Consider the following 19,330-nt stretch of genomic DNA (forward strand, 5'->3'; position numbering starts at 1 on the left):
AATGGTGAAAGATTCCAGAGATCTGAGGTGCAGAGGGATCTGGGAGTCCTAGTGCATGACTGCAAAATGTTAATATGCAAGCACGGCAAGTAATTAACAAAGCCATTCATTGCAAGGGTTGAATACAAAAGAGCGTTATGCTTCAGTTATACAGAGCACTTTTGAGACCACATCTGGATTACTACATACAGTATTGATCTCCTTATTTAAGGAAGGGAGTAAGCGCATTGGATGCAGTTCAGAAAAGGTTTGCCAGACTAATACCTGGAATGGGTAGGTTGTTTCACGAGGAACGGTTAGGTCTGGATCCACTGGAGCTGATAAGAGTAAGAGGCCACTTGATTGACACTGTGTACAGTTTTGGTCTCCTTACTTGAGAAAGGATGTACTGGCACTGGAGGGGACGCAGAGGAGATTCACTAGGTTGATTCCGGAGTTGAGAGATTGGCTTATGAGGGGAAACTGAGTAGGCTGGGATTATACTCATTGGAATTTAGAAGAATGAGGGGGGATCTTATAGAAACATAGAAATTATGAATGGAATAGATAGGATAGATTCAGGGAGGTTATTTCCATTGGCGGGTGAAAATAGAACTGGGGCGGGTATAGCCTCAAAATAAGGTGGAGCAGATTTAGGACTGAGTTGAGGAGGAACTTCTTCACCCAAAGGGTTGTGAATCTGTGGAATTCTCTGCCGAACGAAGCAGTTGAGGCTATCTCGTTGAATGTTTTTAAAGCAAAGATAGATTTTTGAACAGTAAAGGAGTTAAGGGTTATGGTGAGCTGGTGGGTAAGTGAAACTGAGTCCACAAAAAGATCAGCCATGATCGAATTGAATGGCGGAGCAGGCTCGAGGGGCCAGATGGTCTACTGCTGCTCCTAGTTCTTATGCTCTTCTAGAAGGTCCTGAGAGGTCATGATGGGGTAGGTGTGGAGAGGACGTCTCCTCTTTGTGGGAGAATGCACGACTAGGGAGTCACTGTTTAAAACTAAAGGGTCACCTATTTAAGACAGATGAGAAATTTGTTTTATCTCAGAGTCTTTAGAATTCTCTTCCTCAAAAGGCTGTGAAGAAAGAGTCTTGGAACATTCTTCAGGTGGAGGTAGATAATCAAAGGGGGTGAAAGATTATCAGGGATAGGCGGGAAGGTGGAGTCGAGGTTGAAATCAGATGAACCATCATCTATTGAATGGTGGAGCAGATCTGAGGGCCAAATGGTCTATTCCTGCTGCTAATTCATATGTACTCCAGTGGTGGTCTCACCAATGCCCTGGATAACTAATGATGTGGAGATGCCGGCATTGGACTGGGGTGAACACAGTAAGAAATCTTACACCAGGTTAAAGTCCAACAGGTTTGTTGGAATCACTAGCTTTCGGAGCGCAGCTCCTTCCTCGGGTGAATTAACTAGTTATCCAGGGCATTGGTGAGACCACAACTGGAGTATATTTGAATTATGATGGAATTTTTCTCTCAAGTAAGTGAAGTACACCATGAGGGGGGCAATTGAGGGGTTCTACCAGCGATGGAAGCCATTTAATCTGTACTTTAAAGAGCTGACACGGTTAGCTGTTAGGTAGGAGGGTGGGGAGGGGAACTAGGGGAAGTGGGAGGAGTTCTTTCTGATGCTGATAGTGCCACAAAGGGAGGGGGGAGGGTTTTAGGGGGCTTGTTTTTTATCGTGTTATTGTTTATGTATAAAATTTGAAAAGTGTAAATAAAAATACTTTTTTAAAAAGCATGGCAAATGCCAGGGTGTCCACTCCCTCCCAAGTCCTCACCTCCGCCTGGTCTGACACCCCAGATATAGCTGCTCATGGACATAAATCAACATTTAGGATTGCCGATAGGGTGCTGAAGAAAAACCCCCAAAACCCACCAATTTGGGCCGGACCAGCCATGTGCGTGTGGTTTGCCTGCCCTCTCCAAACGCCGCAAAAAACCGACTCATTCTGGCCTTGGTGAGGTGTGGCCTGAACGCCACCTCGAGCTGGATCAAGCTCAACCTCGCACAGGATGACATCCTGTTCACCATGCGGAGGGACTCACTTCACGGTTCTCCTGGACAGGCTGCCTTCTTCCCACCATGCACAGGAGAGCATCCTCTCCAATAGACAGTGCTGCTCCCGGGAATGTCGGAAATGTCTGCTGAACAAAATCCCATACCTGGAAGTACCTGAACGTACCATCCCCCCTCCCCCTCCAAACTGCTTTCTCCTCCAAGCTGGCAACCGCCCCTCCAAAAACAAATCCCTGACCCGCTCCAGCATCTTACCTTCCCAACCCCCCACGCCAAATGTGGCATCCAATTTTGCTGGTTCAAACAAATGGGGCGGAATTCTCCGAACCCCCGGGGGGTCACCCGGGAATCGGCGGGGGCGGGAATCGCGCCGCGCCAGTCGGCGGGCCCCCCGCGGCGATTCACCGGCCTGCGATGGGCCGAAGTCCCGCCACTGACAAGCATTTCCCGCCGGCGGGAATCAAAGCCTGTCTGGTGCCGGCGGGATTGGTTGGCGCGGGCGGGCGCCGGGGTCCTGGGGGGAGGCGCTGGGCGATCTGGCCCCGGGGGGTGCCCCCACTGATCGGCGGGTGTCCTGTGCCGTGGGGGGCACTCTTTTTCTTCCGCCTTCGCCATAGTGGAGACCATGGCAGAGGCGGAAGAGACCCCCTCCCCCGCGCATGCGCCGGGATGACGTCAGCAGCCGCTGACGCTCCGGCGCATGTGCGGACTTCTGCCGGCCGGAGAAGGTCTTTTGGCCCCAGCTAGCGGGGCGCCAAAGGCCGTTGGCGCCGGCCGGCGGAGCAGGAACCACTCTGGCGCGGGTCTAGCCCCTAAAGGTGCGGAGAATTCCGTACCTTTGGGGAGGCCCGACGCCGGAGTGGTTCTCGCCACTCCACAACGCCGGGACCCCCCACCCCGCCGGGTAGGGGAGAATCCCGGCCATGATTCCTACAGACGGGGGCCCAGCCTGACACTGCTTCCAGCTTAAAATGCTGACGGAGTTGTCGCCTTATTTTGAAAGTGGAAACAATCACTGGGTTTGAGGAACCTTCCGGCAGAGCAAATGGCAGAGATGCTGCCACCAGAGCCTCCAAGCTAGACCCTTTACACAAGCCCATCTCCATCTGCACCCAGGTCGTTTCCTGGTCACCGCACCACCCTCAGGATTGGCCGCCCAATAATAAAACATCAAATTCAGTAGCGCCATGCTCCCACCCCTCCTGCCTGTCTATCACTCTGTCGGACCCCCTCCCAATCCAAGGAGTTCTTCCAGCCCATATAAAACCCGCTATGAGCCCCTTGCAATAAATTATAACATTCAATTAGCATTTTCTAATTACTTGCTGATTCATTGCCATTTCTTTCTCCCTCATGCACTTATATCTATTATTCCCATTCTTCCCATTCCTAGCTTCCTCATGTGCTTATCCAAACACATCTTAACACCTCTATGAAAGAAAAAAAAATCGACTTGCATTGATGTAGCGCTTTCCACACCACCCTCTATCACAGCCAGGGAATTAGTGTTGAAGTCTAGTCTCTGTTGTGATGGACCAAACACAGTCGCTCATTTCCACAAACAGCATTGTGATAATGACTGTATAATTTGCTTATTTTATTATTTAAAAAAAACAAAACATCTTATTGAGGTATTTTTGGTATAGTAACAACAACAAAATAGACAATGTACATGATACCATAAACAAAAGTCATTTATCTTTCATACAGGTCCCATCTTTATTAACCCCCTACTCTAACCTAGGCTACTCCCCCCACCCCCCTCCCCCCGCCCCTCCTGCTGACGATTAATTTTCCGCAAAGATGTCGATGAACGGTTGTCACCTCCGGGCGAACCCTAACAGTGACTTTCTCGCGGCGAAATTAATTTTCTCAATACAAAGAAAGCTAGCCATGTCCGATAGCCAGGTCTCGGGGGCTTCGAGTCCCTCCAAGCTAATAGTATCCGTCTCCGGGCTAGCAGGGAAGCAAAGGCCAGAACGTCTGCCTCTTTCTCCTCCTGGATTCCGGGTCTTCCGACACCCCGAAAATCGCCACCTCTGGACTCAGGGCCAGCCTTGTTTTTAACACCGTGGACATGACATCCGCAAACCCCTGCCAAAATCCCCTAAGCTTTGGACATGTCCAAAACATGTGGACATGGTTCGCCGGTCCTCCCGTGCTTTTTACGCACCTGTCCTCCACCCCAAAGAATCTGCTCATCCGGGCCACTGTCATGTGAGTGCTTATTTTATTTTCTGATAATAGAGGACAATGTTTGGCCAGAACCACTGGCAAGGACTCCACTGTCTTTCTTTGAAATGGTGCCATGGGATCTTACCACCCCCCCCCCCCCCCCCCCCCCCCCCCCCCCCCCCCCCGGCACCCGGTGCCTTGGTTTCATATGTCATCCGAACGGATGTCATGTTGTTAATTTTAACTACTCCTTGTTATTTTGCCCTTGTTCCTTACTGTAATTCATTATTTATTTGTCGATGTACTGTGTACTTTTTCCCCATTCACTGTCAGTAGCTACTATTTTTTTGGTCTACTGTGTACGTTTCCTTGGCCACAGAAAAATACTTTTCCCTGTACTTTGGTACGTGTGACAATAAATAAATCAAATAAAATCCTTAAAGTCGTGAGGTTCACATTCACATCAAGATCTGGGTAAAGAGGTTTCTACTCAATTGCTATTAGGATTTGTTAGTGAATAACTGATATATGCACACACACACATATATATGTATATATATATATATACATATATATATATATACCTATATATATAAATGTATTATAGTGTATATTAGAGCTCTGTATTTCATGAGGATAAGGAGGGCGGCCAAAGGGCAAGGGGTCGCACTAGTTCACCGACCAAGCCTGGGCTATGTTATCTTTTGGGTCTCCCTTAAATAAACAAAGCATGACATCCCACCCAAACCTGGCATCAACACCATCAGGCTGATAGGGATGTGAAAAAATGATTTTTAAGATGATAATCCTGTCACTTTGAACATAGAATTATAGAACAGTTACAGGAGGAGGGGGTTTGGACCATTATATCTGTGCCAGTTGAAATATGGGGAAGTGGGGGATTGTTCTGGGTCAGGGTTTAGAGAACCCCAAAGTTTATCATGGAGTGCACCTGACCCACAACTTTTACTAGATTGTGGTATGGGGAGCACACGGCCCACTCTACAGGTGTGGTACAGCAGAAATGGAAAAGGTCTTTTTTTAAAGCAAAATAATGTTTATTCTATGAACTCAAGTTTTCCTTTTTAAAATAAACAGTGAACATCTTAGCAAAGAATACAACACTAAGTAATCTGTATGCTGCCCTTTTCCACCCAAAAGACTTAAAAAACCTTTAAACATAAGCACATCAGAGTTTTCAGACACTACTGAAAACATTAATAATTCTGAATTCACCAAATGATCCATAGATGGTCTTTGGATGGCAGAGATCAACAGTACAGCCCTTTGTTTTAACTCCAGATGCAGCTCTATGAAAAACACAAACACACCCAAGCTTTTTCTCAAACTGAAACTAAAAAGCAGAAGTAGAGCTCAGCTCCACCCACACTCTGACATCGCTCCAGCAACATGAGCAGCTGCTGTTCTTAAAGGTACATTTCTTAAACACCCATTTCTTAAAGGTACTCTCACATGACAAGGGATGGAGGCAAGAGGTGATGTGCTGATACCTCCAGGAACACCTCCAGACAGAGTTGGAAACTGTACGGTTGCCTGGTGGGAGGACCTCCCAGTCTGCCTAGCGTAGTCTCTGTGACAGTAATACATGGTGTGAGGTCACTGAGGTCACTGAGGGTGGGGTAAATAGGTCGCTGTGACCATTTTAACCTCCCTACACACTCTATTCTCATTGGTCAGGATTTGGGCGGAGTTAAAATCAGGCCTTGATTGCATAATGAAGATGCTTTTCTTCCAGTGTAGATGCATGCTTAAATGCTCAGGTCTTAAAATTGGTTCTGTTGTCCCAAGTTTGATGAATGGGAGTACTCACTGGTATTGGCTACAGGCCAGGGTCAGGTTGTCTAACAATAGCTACCCGAATCAGATCAAAGTGTTGGAATTTCTCCTTTTCTCACTGCCTGTGTTGCTGTTAATTTTTAACTTTTCGCTATGGAAATAAAAATATTTGCCAGAGCGCCTGTCGGTGAATTTGTCACAAACATCTTCCACTTTATTTTAATAAGTGCACAGCTGTAAGATAAAGAGCTGTTTGGCTGTAAATCATTTCACGGTGGTGCAGTGGTTAGCACTGCTGCCTCAGGGCACCGAGGCCCCGGGTCCGATCCCGGCCCTGGCTCACTGTCCATGTGGAGTTCGCACATTCTCCCCGTGTCTGTGTGGGTCTCACCCCCACAACACGAAACGATGTGCAGGATAGGTGGATGGGCCACGCTAAGTTGCCCCTCCATTGGAAAAAACATCTGGCACAGCAGCGGGATGAGATGCTGGACGAGGAAGAGAAGCAGGTGGAGGAACACACATGTGAAGCCTCTGTCGCCTTAGTTGTATTAGGTGTGAAATGCTTTATTAGCGAATATTTTAGTGTGACAGATTTCCATTCTCCCTAGCTCTGGATAGTGACCTCACTCGTGCCGACTCAGTGCACCTCATTCTTCTTGATCCTCCGTGGTCTAGTGTTACATCGAGATGTGTCCCCAGGATGCACATCACAGTTGGAGGTAACCTGCTGGCTGACGTCCTCTCGAGGGCCTGGAGCTGGAGGGCCCTGGCTGACTTACCAATGTCACTAGTGTTGCCGTGCCACCCTGTTCTGCCTGCTGCCCTTGAAATGCGCCAGTGTCAGGAGGGGCGATTCAGACGAACTGGAGTCCGCCTGGGTTTCCCTGTAGACTCAGGCTCCTCTTCCCTGAGGGTTCATGTGGGCCTCTGGGTGACTCCATGGGAAAGAGTGGCAGCTGGAGTCAGCTCCAGAAGTCTCCGAGTTATCTGGCACTGTCAGACCTGGAGCCTCCCCATTGTCTACACCATGATGTCGATGCCCTCAGCGAGAATCCTCAGTGACTGGGCCACTCTGGAGTGCCTCGTCAATGTCCACCTGCGACTGGGACATGTCCCTCAGCGACTGGGACATGATGTTGAGGCCCTCAGCCATGGTCATCACACTCTGAGCCATGTCTTGCACACCACCACTCAATGCGCGGACGTCGTGCTCCAGGTTTTCCACTGTGGTCGCCATCCTAGTCATGTTGGCCTGGGAGCCAGGTATTGCCGGCACCATCTCCTGTGCCTGAAGGCTTTGAGACCCCTCCAATCGGCCTTGCAGTCACTGGAATGTCGTTAAGACTCCGTCCTGAATTTCACAATTCCGGATGGTCCGGTCTTATCAAATGATGATCCTGCAAGGAAATGGACATGTGATCAGCCATGATGGTGATGAATGGTGGAGCAGACTCGAAGGGCCAAAAGGCCTCCTCCTACTCCTATCTTCTATGTATCTATGTGCTCAGTGAGAGGGAAGGATAATTTTGTGGAACATCAACAACTGACCTGAGCAGGTCATCTGGATGAACCCAATGCTGCCATTTGTCTAAATCAACTTTGCCAGCACATCGGTGAAGTATTCTGTACATCTCTGGCACTCCACCCTCTCCGGCACACCCACGATCCTCAGATTATGCCTCTGTGACCTGTTCTCCAGGTCTTCCACCTTGGCTCACAGCCCTCTGTTCATCTCTGCCACCCTCCGCAGCTCCTCATCCATCGAGGTGAACTGGCCGTGGCAATGCCTCCTCGATCCCTTTCATTTTCTGCTCCCGCACCGCCATCGAAGTCTTCACCAACCTCACCCTCATCGGGGCAAGGGTCTCACCCTCCCACTCTTGAAGCGAGGTCATCATCTCTATCCGGTGCCTTCCACAATGTTTTGAGAACCACCGCTCAAATTCCCCAGCCATCACTTCAGCCATCTTCTCCACCGTAACCGGCGCGGCCCCACCCGATGGGCTCTCTGCCGCCATCTTTACTCCTGCTGCACCCCTCACCGCGCTTGGCGGCGAGCTTTCACTCGCTTCCTTCTTCCCCAGATTATATTTTCCGGTTTTCCGCAAAATAATTTTCACAAAAACTGGGTGTAAAGGGCGTAAAAAAGGACTGGCAGAAGCCACCAAACATGCGAGCTCCACCTACCTGCCACGTTCGGAAGCCTTTCCGAGATCCTTGACATGAACCCGGTTGGATTCCCACCTTCGGTGCCCTCTGGTGGCCCCTCCCAGTACGAATTGGACAGGGCCCACCGTTTGCTTTGCCCAAAGCCAAGAACCAATGAACCACCGAGAGCTGTGATCATCTGCTTTCACAATTCTCCGGTGAAGGAGAAGGTGCTGAGGTGGGCGAAGCAGATTCGGGAGGTGGACTGGGACGGCCAGGTATACGCCTGTACCAGGATCTGACACCAGAGCTGGCAAGGAGACGGGCGGGCTGCCTTCGAGACAAGGCGGTGTTGGAAAGACGCAACGTGGGGTTTGGTATGGTCTATCCGGCGAGGCTGAGGGTCACACACAATGACAGGGACTATTACTGTGAGACAGCGGTGGACACAGAGGAATCTGTGAAGGCAGAAGGCCTGGGGCTGATCCGAGTCTGGACTTTGACGGTTTTTGATTGTTTTTTTCTTTATGTTCTTTCCCTTTATGAGTGTCTCTGCCTCCACCACCATTTCAGGCAGCGAATTCTAAACTCCCACCACCCTCTGGGTAAAAAAGCTTTTCCTCACATCCCCTCTAAACCTCCTGCCCCTTACCTTAAATCTACACCCTTTCCAGTGATTACATCCCTCCTATAATGTGGATTCCAGAACTTCACACAATACTCTAGCTGTGGCCTAACCAATCTTTTATACAGTTCCATCATAACTGCTCTTAAACTCTATGCCCCGGCTAATAATGGCAAGTATACCATATGCCTTCTTAACCACTGTATCCACCTGCTCTGCTTCCTTAAGGGACTAGTGTACATGCACATTAAGGTCCCTCTGATCCTCAGTGCTTACCAGGGTCCTGCCATTTATCATGTATTCCCTTGCCTTGTTTGTCTTGCCCAAGTGCATCACCTCACACTTATCCAGATTGAATTCCATTTGCCTCTGATCAGCCCGTCTATATCCTCCTGTAATCGAAAGCTATCCTCCTCGCTATTCACTACCTCACCAATTTTCATGTCATCTGCAAACCTTCTACATTCATATCTAAATCATTGAAAAAAAAAGTATTTTTGACAAGGCATTTATAAATAAACATCAAACACAACCACAATCAAGATCAAAAAGATAGCACCGTAACTCAATGAGTAACCACAGTCCACCCTCCCTACCATACCCCCACCCTCTCTGCCTCCACCTTTTCTTGTTAACCCTAAGCTGCCCCCACTCACCTACACCCCCGGATTCGGAGGCTCCAAATCTCTCCACCTCAACACGATCCGTCCCCGGGCTACCAGACAGGCAAAGGCCAGAACGTCGGCCTCTCTCGCCCCCTGGACTCCTGGGTCCTCCGACACTCCAAACACTGCCAATTCTGGACTCGGAACCACCTTCACCCCCAGTACCTCTGACATCACGTCAGTGAACCCCCGCTAAAATCCCTGCAACTTCGGGCAGGCCCAAAACATGTGAACATGATTCGCTGTCGCCCCCACACACCGTCAACACCTATCCTCCACCCCCTCAAAGAACCTACGCATTCTAGCCACCGTCATATGCATCCTGTGGACTACCTTAAATTCAATGAAACTCACCCTGGCGCACAAGGAGGACCCATTCACCCTCCTCAGAGCCTCCCCCCTAACCCAGCCTCCAGCTCACCCCCCAGCTCCTCCTCCCACTTTTGCTTAACTACTCCTATCGGGGCGCCCTCCCAGTCCATCAATTCCTTATATACCTCTGGCACCCTCCCCTCTCCAACCCGTGCTCTCGACAGCACCTTGTCCTGAAACCCTGGGGGCGTCAGATCAGGAAAGGACGGCACTTATTTTCTCACGTAGTTCCGCACCTGTAAGTGTCGGAACCCGTTCCCACTGGGCAGCTCCTGCTCCTCTATCAGTCCTTCCAAAATCGGGAAGCTGCCCCCCACAAATAAATCCCCAAACCACTCGATCCCTGTCCGCCCCCATCCCTGGAAACCCCCATCCAGTTCCCCCGGAGCAAACCGATGATTCCCGCAAATCGGAGCACAAACTGAGGCCCCCCTCAAACCTCAAGTGCTGTCGCCACTGACCCCACACCCTCAGGCTCGCCACTGCTACTGGACTTGCAGGGTACCTGGCCAGCAAGAATGGCAGAGGCTCCATCAACAGCGCTCCCAAACTAGTACCCTTACATGAGGCTCCATCCGCTCCCATACCGACCCCTCCCTCTCTACCCACTTCCTTGCCATGGCTATATTCGCCACCCAATAATGATTCATTAAATGCATCTAAATCATTTTTCATAATCTTTATTACTGTCACAGGTAGGCTTACATTAACACTGCAATGAAGTTACTGTGAAAAGCTCCTAGTCGCTACACTCCGGCGCTGCTCGGGTACACGGAGGAATTCAGAATGTCCAAATCACCTAACAGCACATCTTTCGGGACTTGTGGGAGGAAACCGGAGCACCCGGAGGAAACCCACGCAGACTCGGGGAGAACGTGCAGACTCCGCACAGACAGTGACCCAAGCCGGGAATCAAACCTGGGACCCTGGCGCTGTGAAGCAACATTGCTAACCACTGTGTTACCGTGCCATCACAAACAGCAAGGGACCCAACACTGATCCCATTGGAACCCCACTGGGCGCAGTCCTCCAGTCAGAAAACACTCCTTGACCATCACCCTCTGCTTCCTGCTACTCAGCCAATTCTGGAACCAATTTGCCAAATTTACTTGAATCCAATCGGCTCCAACCTTCTCTATCAGTCTCCCATGTGGAACCTTATCAAAAGCCTTGCTGAAGTCCAAGTAGACTATGTCAAATGGATTTCCCTCATCTGTGCACCTGGTCACCTCTTCACAACTCTCAATCAAGTGGAATCTCCTCCCACCACCTTTTCTGGCAGTGTGCACCAGGTCATAACATCCCGCCCTGTGAAATATTTCTCATTGCCGGGGCGGCACGGTGGCGCAGTGGTTAGCACTGCTGCCTCACCGCGCCGAGGTTCGACCCCGGCTTCGGGTCACTGCCTGTGTGGAGTTTGCACATTCTCCCCGTGTCTGCGTGGGTCTCACCCCCCCCCCCCAACCCAAAGGTGTGCAGGGTGGGTGAATTGGCCTCACTAAATTGCCCCTTAATTGGAAAAAAGTTATAATTGGGTACTCTAAATTTATTTTGAAGCTTTCTATATATTTCCCATTGCCAATTCTGTCTCTTGCTAATTGCTTTAAACCTTTGTTCCCCAGTTACTGACCCTCTTACCGGTGGAAACATTCCACCAGCTTCTCATAAAACCCGATTACAAATGAGTAACAATGAGGTCACATCTGCACATTCCTGTTCCATGACAGCAGCCCGCCTGCCGCAGTGTAAAATATTAAATGTGAAAGCTGCACAAGGCGTGTCCTTGTGGACCTGCTACAGGTGCGATAGGCCGACACGGCTCAGCTCGGCCTGTGAAACCCTAGACACTTCTTGACGTGCATGGCCTACTGTCCCATGTGAACAGCCCTTACACAGGCTGTCACTCACCCACCTGGACACCAATTGGATTCCTGGTCCCCGTGTCGTTTACTCTTCTGCCAGTTTGATCACAAGCTGCCGCTGTCTCCGGCTTCTGACTGAGGGTGAATGTACAGGATGCAGGAGGTGAGGAGAGCTCGAGTTAGGACAGGGGTGGGCAAACTTTTCCGTGCAAGGGCCACATTCAGAAATTCACAATTCACAAAGGGCCGCATAGTATATTAAGTAAAATAATTACTTCACCCAGTTATGATTCTGGGCACCTCATACAGAACAGTACAGCACAGAACAGACCCTTCGGGCCTCGATGTTGTGCCGAGCAATGATCACCCTACTCAAGTCAACGTATCCACCCTATACCAGTAAGTAACCCAACAGCCCCCCCCCCCATTAACCTTAAAAAAAAATTAAAAAAAAAAAAAAAATTAAAAAAAAAAAAAAATTTTTTTTTTTTTTTTTTTATGACTTGGTGGGCCGCAGAAATACCTTTGACGGGCCGCATGCGGCCCGCGGGCCGTAGTTTGACCACCCCTGAGTTAGGATGTGTGAACTTTACCTTGCCCACCTCTAATTTGGCACCGTTCCCCTGCCCAAGAGCACCAGGGATTTGCAAAACATCCTAATTAATTTATTGCATTGCAGCAGTTCAATTGCCAAATTTGTCTTGCCCGTTTTACTGCCGTGGTTCAAGAAGGCAGCTCACCACCACCTTCTGAAGGGCAACTCGGGATGGGCAATAAATGCTGGCCTAGCCAGCGACGTCCACATCCTGTAAATGAATAAAACAAACTTGATACATTTTAGTGGAACCGCCCAATAATCCGAGGTGGATGTGAATCCAAAGTACTTGAAGAGGGATTAGTCTTTTTTTATTGAAGACTTTTTTGTTCATAATAATACATTTATAACAAAACGAATATCACAAACAACGAATGTAACACAAAACAGTATAACAAAAGCACAACCAGGGACAGCACGGTGGTGCAGTGGTTAGCACTGCTGCCTCACGGCACCGATGACCTTGGTTTGATCCCGGCTCTATGTCACTGTCCGTGTGGAGTTTGCACATTCTCCCCGTGTCTGCTTGGGTCTCATCCGCAGAACCCAAAGATGTGGATTGGCCGTGCTAAATTGCCCTTAATTGGAAAAAAAATGAATTGGGTACCTTAAAATTAAAAAAAGCACAACCAACTAAGATAGAGAGCCTAGTGCCATGGTGTAATGACACAATCTTTCCCTCAACATCAGCTAAACTAAGGAGCTGATCATTGACTTCAGGAACAAAGAACAAAAGAACAAAGAAAATTACAGCACAGGAACAGGCCCTTCGGCCCTCCCAGCCTGTGCCGATCCAGATCCTTTATCTAAACCTGTTGCCTATTTTCCAAGGATCTACTTCCCTCTGTTCCCCGCCCATTCATATATCTGTCCAGATGCATCTTAAATGATGCTATCGTGCCTGCCTCTACCACCTCCGCTGGCAACGTGTTCCAGGCACCCACCACCCTCTGCATAAAAAACTTTCCACGCACATCTCCCCTAAACTTTCCCCCTCTCACATTGAAATTGTGACCCCTTGTAATTGACACCCCCACTCTTGGGAAAAGCTTGTTGCTATCCACCCTGTCCATACCTCTCATAATTTTGTAGACCTCAATCAGGTCCCCCCTCAACCTCCGTCTTTCCAATGTAAACAATCCTAATCTACTCAACCTTTCTTCATAGCTAGCACCCTCCATACCAGGCAACACCCTGGTGAACCTCCTCTGCACCTTCCCTAAAGCATCCACATCCTTCTGGTAATGTGGCGACCAGAATTGCACGCAGTATTCCAAATGTGGCCTAACCAAAGTCCTATACAACTGTAACATGACCTGCCAACTCTTGTACTCAATACCCTGTCCGATGAAGGCAAGCATGCTGTATGCCTTCTTGACCACTTTATCGACCTGTGTTGCCACCTTGTCAGGAAGTGAAGTATTGTAGACCCCCTGTCAGCACCAATGGTGCCAAGGTGGAGATGTTGGCAACTTCAAATTCCTAGGTGTGCACATCACCAACAATCCATCCTGGTCCACCCACATCAATGCTATGACCAAGAAAGCACAACAGCGCCTATACTTCCTCAGGAAAGTAAGGAAATTCAGCATGTCCACATTGACAATCTTTACAGGTGCACCATAGAAAGCATCCTATCCGGCTGCATCACAGCCTGGTATGGCAACTGCAGGGCCCAGGACCGCAAGGAACTTCAGAGAGTCGTGAACACTGCCCAGTCCATCACATTGGGTAGCACGGTAGCATGGTGGTTAGCATAAATGCTTCACAGCTCCAGGGTCCCAGGTTCGATTCCCGGCTGGGTCACTGTCTGTGCGGAGTCTGCACGTCCTCCCCGTGTGTGCGTGGGTTTCCTCCGGGTGCTCCGGTTTCCTCCCACAGTCCAAAGATGTGCAGGTTAGGTGGATTGGCCATGCTAAATTGCCCGTAGTGTCCTAAAAAGTAAGGTTTTGGGGGGGGGGGGGGGTGTTGGGTTACGGGTATAGGGTGGATACGTGGGTTTGAGTAGGGTGATCATGGCTCGGCACAACATCGAGGGCCGAAGGGCCTGTTCTGCGCTGTACTGTTCTATGTTCTATGTAAACCTGCCTCCCGCCCATTGACTCCATCTACACCTCCCGCTGCCTGGGGAAAGTGGGCTGGATAATCAAAAACTCCTCACACCAGGGTTATTCTCTATCTCAACCTCTTCCATGGTGAGGGAGATACAAAAGTCTGAGAACACGCATGAACAGATTCAAAAACAGCTTCTCCCCCACTGTTACCAGACTCCTAAATGACCCTCTTATGGACTGAACGGATCTCTTCACACATCTTTTCTACTGAGTAGTACTACACTCCGTACGCTTCACTCGATGCCTGTGTCTATGTATTTACATTGTTCGAGATCCAACCCACTATGGTTGTGTCATCAGCAAACTTGCACATGGAGATGGAGCAAAAATTTGTCACACAGTCGTGTGTGTATAGGGAGTATGGTAGGGTGTTAAGTGTGCAGCCCTGCAGGGCCCCGGTATTGGGGACTATCATGGAGGAGGTGTTGTTGTTTATCCTTACTGATTGTGGTCTATGTGACCCATAGAAGTCGAAGATGTAATTGCAGAGGGAGGAGTTATGTTTTGAAGTTTTGATATGAGTTTGGCTGGGATAGCATATGGTGCTATAGAAGGAGACCCAATAGCTCAGCAGCTTGGACACAACCAGAATATACGGGTGTGGTTGCCCACTCACACTTGTTTTCTACCCCTGGAAAAAATACTCACCCTAACCTTAGTCAGGTAAGCCCTATGAACCACCTTAAAGCTGGATCTGACTGAGCTGTATACAGGAAGATCTGGACTTTACCCTGTGACGGCTTCACTCCACATTTCCTCATCCAAAATAGGTCCCAATTCTCCCTCCCACTTCACGTTCTCCTCATCCGCTGGAGCCCACACCACCGACAGGCTCTGCCCATAGAATCCTGAAATACTCCACCCATTTTGGTTTAATTACTCCTTGGGTAATTTCCAATGCTGGCCCCCGGAGTGAATCTCGCAGCTTTTGCTGCAGATACAGGCCCCCACACTTCCGGTTCGGAGTCCGCGCACGGCGGCGGCCCCCAGCGGCTGCGCCGAGCTCCACGGAGGACTCGGGCCACGGAACAGACAAAAATAAACACCCCGATCGGCTGCGTGCCTGAGCATCTAACCCCGCGCATTTAATCGCCCACTCGGCTCCCCTGGTCTCCGAGTTGCCCGCCCCCCGACCAGGGCGGCCGCGGACTGAGTCCGATGCCGACACGCCAGCATTAGTGACCAAAATCTACCCTCGGCATCCTGAACACCCATTGGTGCACTCCCTTCATTTGCACATACACTCAATCTTCACCTTCCAAGATCTTCGGCCATGTGAAGCAGAATACCTCGCTCCAAAGGCCCGCAGTACGGAGTCACCAATCTCTGGCTGCCTCCGCCGATCTTCACAGCTTCTTTCAAGCCCACTTTACTTCAAGTCTGCTCCTATCACAGCTCTTTCTTTAACTTGGAACTTTCCTCAACTTTACTCTTGGGAGTTCTGGCGCCTTTCTCCAGTTTTGACACTCGGTTTCGATGAAGGATTCCCGAGGTACCTGAGGGATTGGAATTCATCCCCTTCAATTTTGGAGACCTCGGATGAGCGCCGTTCAGCACTGGTCCCCACATATGGGGGTCTCCCAGGGGATCGGAGGCCCCTAGCTGCATGCCCTTTGGACAGGGCGGTGCCACCTGGGTACCCAGGGTGCCACAGTGCCAGCACGGCACTGCCAATGTGCCCAGGTGGCATTGCCAGCTGGCAGGGGCACTGTCAGGTTGGCATTGCCAAGCTGGCATCTTTTGCACGCAGGCACAATTGGACTGGGGTTTCCCGACGTGGGTGTTTGGGAGTGGGGTGTGGGGGGTCGGGGATTGTTTCAGGGGCTCAGAGATCGGGGCACCATTTAAAAATACCATCCCGATCTCTCGCCGGAACTCCCCACTGTACAAAATGGGGCTATGTGTGGCCTTGTCCGTGCATTACCCATTCAGGCCCCTTATACGATGTGAATTGCGTTGAATAGCCATGTGTTTCTCACCACGTTGAGTGCCGAGTAACATGCAGCTGAACGCACTCGCTCGGGGACTTTATTCCCTTTTGGGAGAATCGTGCCCCGGGTGTTAGGAAGCTCAGGGTCCCACTTGTGGACTGAACGGAGAGGTTTGTAAAATGAATACCCAATCGGTGTTTGGTTCCCCCAGTGTCTGGAAACCGTGTGTAAGCATTTTGCTCTGTTATCGCTTGGCGTATTGAGAGAAAATAAACATATATAGGAATCTGGCTTGTTGCGATCCCAACTGGAAAACAGTGCGTATGCTTGGGAATGGGATTGGCTCGATTGGAATAGTCCCCATCCGCAAAGGACAAGAACTCACTTGGGTGGATTATGTTGGGAAGATCGGGTAAGGAGACAAAAATAGAGAAAAAAACCTGACACGTAAACAGAATTTTACCTTGTTTTAATTTTCCCTCATCCATTGCCTCAGTCCACATCTAGACTAAACAGAATCAGTTCAAGTCTACACAGTTCCAGCCATTTGTTTAATAATTGCGACAACCCATTTCTGGGTTTACCAGAAACTCAAAATGAGTTGTATTTCCGTATGGCAGAGAGTTATTTCTCCTTTATTCCTCAATTATTTTTAAAACTGTTAATGTTTTCATACCTTGAAGTGTTTGGCTAATTCAAACTAGCACTTTAACATTTTAGATAATGGTGATTCTTCTTTTGATTCAAGATAAACAGAGTTAATGTTTCAGGCCAGTGAGTCTTCATCAGCACTCATCGACGTGAAGCACGTTTATCATTCTCTGTAGATGCTGCCAGACCTGCTGAGCATTTCCAATATTACTTTTTCTTTCAGATTTTCAGCACCCCATCATTTTGCTTTTGTGTTTTATGGTATCTATTGTAGCAGCTCAAAAGTGAGGAGATAGTTACTCTAACATAATTATATTTTTCATCAGCAAGATCAAAATTTGATCAACAGCGAGAGAGCTGTTTTTATAATTTAGAGTACTCAATTCATTTTTTCCCCAATCAAGGGGCAATTTAGCACAGCCAATCCACCTACCCTGCACATCTTTGGGTGGTGGGGGTGAGACCAACATGAGGCAGCAGTGCTAACCACTGCACCACCGTCCCACCCCACTAATTGCTTTTAAGAGATGTAAAATCACCAGACTCCACACCTGGGGCAGCACGGTAGCATGGTGGTTAGCATAAATGCTTCACAGCTCCAGGGTCCCAGGTTCGATTCCCGGCTGGGTCACTGTCTGTGTGGAGTCTGCACGTCCTCCCCCTGTGTGCGTGGGTTTCCTCCGGGTGCTCCGGTTTCCTCCCACAGTCCAAAGATGTGCGGGTTAGGTGGATTGGCCATGCTAAAGTGCCCGTAGTGTCCTAATAAAAAAGTAAGGTTGGGGGGGTGTTGTTGGGTTACAGGTATAGGGTGGATATGTGGATTTGAGTAGGGTGATCATGGCTCGGCACAACATTGAGGGCCGAAGGGCCTGTTCTATGCTGTACTGTTCTATGTTCTACATGTTATATTCAACACAGTTCGCTGGAAATACTGTTCCCCTTTGGGGTCATCCCTTAAATTTATTAAGAAAATTTAAGAGACTAAAAGGGTAATTGTAACCTTGTGAGATTTTGCAAAACAGGCAATAGTGTATTACTGGAAGATGGTGGTGTAGCGATAATGTCTCTGGACCAGTAACCCAGAGCCCAGGCTAGTGTTATTATGAATGAAAACAGAAAATGTTGGACAAACTCGCCAGTTCTGGCAGCATCCGTGGAGAAAGAAAGGCAGAGTAAATATTTCAAGTCAGTATGATTCTTTTTCAGAGGTAAAGAGAGGGTGAAATGTGATGGATTATATTCTGTATCCATCAAACCTCGCCCGCTCTTTAGCTCTGAAGGAGAGACATGTGGACTTGAAACATCAACTCTGTTTCTCTCGATGGGCTGCACGGTGGCGCAGTGGTTAGCACTGCTGCCTCACGGCGCCGAGATCCCCGGTTCGATCCCGGCTCTGGGTCACTGTCCGTGTGGAGTTTGCACATTCTCCCCGTGTCTGCGTGGGTCTCACTCTCACAACCCAAAGATGTGCAGGGTCAGTCGATTGGCCATGCTAAATTGCCCCTTAATTGGAAAAAATTAATTGGGTACTCTATAAATTTATTTTTAAAAAACTGTTGCTCTCGGCGTTTCAAAGGCTGTAACGTGAATGTGGAAAAATAAAAACATTTAATTTGACAATACTGTACTCCCGGACTAAAACTAAATATTGAAAAGTGAAAGAAATGATCAGGCTGACATTTAAATTATTCAAATTCATGACTCCGAGACTGCTTGTCCAGAAATTGGGGATGGAAGTCCGGTGAATCCCACAAGATTTTCCTGAAATAAATTAAAGTCAAGTCACAGAGGTCACTGACCCCTGAACCCAGATATCCAGAGGGCAGAGGGCAGTTCGAGGAATTGTTAAATCGAGTCTGGAACCTCAACTGGACTAAATTTACTCGGCAGATTTTACCTGAGGCAAGACTAAAAACTGAAGGCCTAGGCGTGAGAGCCCGAGTGAAACAGAAATTACACCAGAGCAAAAACAATTTTCCTATCGCTCGAGGTTTACCAGAGAACACCTTTCAAATTAAGAACTTGGTGTCCTGACCTCACAGAAGCCGGCTCGGACAATCTGCAGAAGGTCTGAAGAGTTACCAACCCTCAGGACTGCCCAGGACTCTCCAGAAATCAGAGATGAATCTGCCGGTGTCCTGGAAGAAAAATCCTCTATGTGTTTATTTCCTTTTCTTTGAACATTTTCGCTTACAAAAATATTGGCGATGCAACAAAATAAAGCTGGAGGACTGACCGCCAAGAATCACCTGATCCTATTTCTTATATAAAAAACCCCATGATGTGTCATAGTTTAGAATGCTCCTGTGAAGCGTTTTGGGATGTCTATTAGCTTAGAGGTGCTGTATACAAGTTGTTGTTGCTTAGAGTG

Source organism: Scyliorhinus canicula, chromosome 19, assembly GCF_902713615.1.
Source record: "Scyliorhinus canicula chromosome 19, sScyCan1.1, whole genome shotgun sequence".
NCBI lineage: Eukaryota > Metazoa > Chordata > Chondrichthyes > Carcharhiniformes > Scyliorhinidae > Scyliorhinus > Scyliorhinus canicula.